Source organism: Mobula birostris, chromosome 10, assembly GCF_030028105.1.
Source record: "Mobula birostris isolate sMobBir1 chromosome 10, sMobBir1.hap1, whole genome shotgun sequence".
Lineage (NCBI taxonomy): Eukaryota > Metazoa > Chordata > Chondrichthyes > Myliobatiformes > Myliobatidae > Mobula > Mobula birostris.
In genome coordinates, this window is record NC_092379.1 from 29,180,539 (window position 1) to 29,182,705 (window position 2,167).

Consider the following 2,167-nt stretch of genomic DNA (forward strand, 5'->3'; position numbering starts at 1 on the left):
GCTTCTTCTTTGGAATTGATACTATCCCTAATTTCTCTTGTCAGCCACGGGTGCACTATCTTCCTTGATTTATTCTTTTGCCAAACTGGTATGAACAATTGTTGTAGTTCATCCATGCAACCTTTAAATGCTTGCCATTGCATATCCACCGTCAATCCTTTAAGTGTCATTTGCTAGTCTATCTTAGCTAATTCACGTCTCATACCTTCAAAGTTACCCCTCTTTAAGTTCAGAACCTTTGTTTCTGAATTAACTATGTCACTCTCCATCTTAATGAAGAATTCCACCATATTATGGTCACTCTTACCCAAGGGGCCTCTCACGACAAGATTGCTAATTAACCCTTCCTCATTGCTCAGAACCCAGTCCAGAATAGCCTGCTCTCTAGTTGGTTCCTCGACATGTTGGTTCAAAAAACCATCCCGCATACATTCCAAGAAATCCTCTTCCTCAGCACCTTTACCAATTTGGTTCACCCAATCTACATGTAGATTGAAGTCACGCATTATAACTGCTGTTCCTTTATTGCACACATTTCTAATTTCTTGTTTAATACCATCTCCGACCTCACTACTACTGTTAGGTGGTCTGTACACAACTCCCACCAGCGTCTTCTGCCCCTTAGTGTTACGCAGCTCTACCAGAGTTTGGAGCAGTGTGACCACTTTGATCACTTTGCACGAAAATGGACTTCATTTTTTGGTTCAAATCGTATCCCTTCTTGTTAAAATGTCAATGTTTTTCCGGGGAATAATGCTTTTGTTTCTGTGTCGATTTGCCTCATACCTACGCATTCTCTTATCCATCCACTGTCGTAAGAGCTACCACCAACTCCCTTGCCACTCTCTCTCTCTCTCTCTCTCTCCTCTCTCTCTTTCTTTCTCTTTCTCCCTCTCTATCTCTTTATCTATCTACCTATGTATCTCATTATCTTTTTCTTTCAATGCCGTTGCCTCTCTGTTCCCCCCTCTCCCTCCCTCAAAACCCACCCCGTTCTATTTCTACATCTCATTTTCCCATAGTTTTATTCTTTTGTCGTCCCTCGTTTTTCTATTGTTTTTCTCATTCATACTTTTTCATTATTCCTTTCACTTACTCTGTCAATTAATGTTTGATGTTTTCCATTTATCTCTTTCCTCTCTCTCTCTCTCTCTCTCGATCTCAATCTCTCTGTCAGTCTTTCTTTCCCAGTCTTTCTGCACCTCCTCTCTTTCTATCTCTATATATCTATTTATCTCATCCTGTCAAGGACTGCCTATTCCATTCCCTGTCAGATTGCCACCTAGGTTCTGTGATTGCATCTGATTAAAACATTTCATGGCAATTCCTGATATTAACCACGCTGTGTGTAAAAATAAACATACCCATCACTTCCGATTGTAAAATAAGTACTCATTCCTCTCCCTTTCGGTTTTAATCGTACAGCTTTACATGTGTGGCATAGCCCACGTAATACACTACATGACATGTTGAAAGATGGAACATTAGGAAAGCAAAAAAATATATTTTTTTGAATGCAATGCGAGTACACAGGGGTACATTCAGCACTATCCGATCAGGAATTCCGGGGAAGTTTTTCAATTTGAAAGTAAGGGTTTACGCTTTTGTGTTTCTGTCAGACCAGGATGGCCGAGTGGTTAAGGCGTTGGACTTAAGTTCCAATGAACAAATGTTCACGTGGGTTCGAACCCCACTCCTGGTAATTGATTATCAGTCCCGCACCGAACTTTTCATTGTAAAAGGTATTTCGATGCATATATTTTCCGCACACACACAGGTGGGGGGCCGTTTGGGACCAGAGCCATCCCACGCATTCCACCGCCCTGCCCCCGTTAACTCATTGGAATGAAAAAAAGCCCGCAAACTCCTCAATCCGGTTAAACTCTCACTGCTTCCCGTTACCCCAAACACGAGAGATTCTACAGATGCTGAAAATCCAGAGTAAAACGCAAAAAATGCTGGACCGGAGTTCTGCAGACAACATCTATGGAAATGCATAAACAGTCAAAATTTCGGGCCAAGGCTCTTTAATAAGGACTGGAAAGAAAACTGGAAGAAGCCAGAGAAGAAATAGGATAAGTGACAAGATGACAGGTGAAGCTGGGTGGGTGAAAACCTGGAGAAGAGGGAATCTAATAGGAGAAGAGTAGACCATGTGAGAAAGGGA

The 2,167-nt window shown here is 41.8% G+C and overlaps 1 non-coding gene across 1 annotated transcript; it reads left to right on the forward strand.

Annotated features, from left to right (window-relative positions):
* The first annotated feature begins 1,619 nt into the window (after nucleotides 1-1,619).
* On the forward strand, nucleotides 1,620-1,702 carry trnal-uaa (transfer RNA leucine (anticodon UAA)). The gene has a single exon. It is a non-coding gene; the product is annotated as a tRNA-Leu (tRNA).
* The last annotated feature ends 465 nt before the right edge of the window (nucleotides 1,703-2,167 follow it).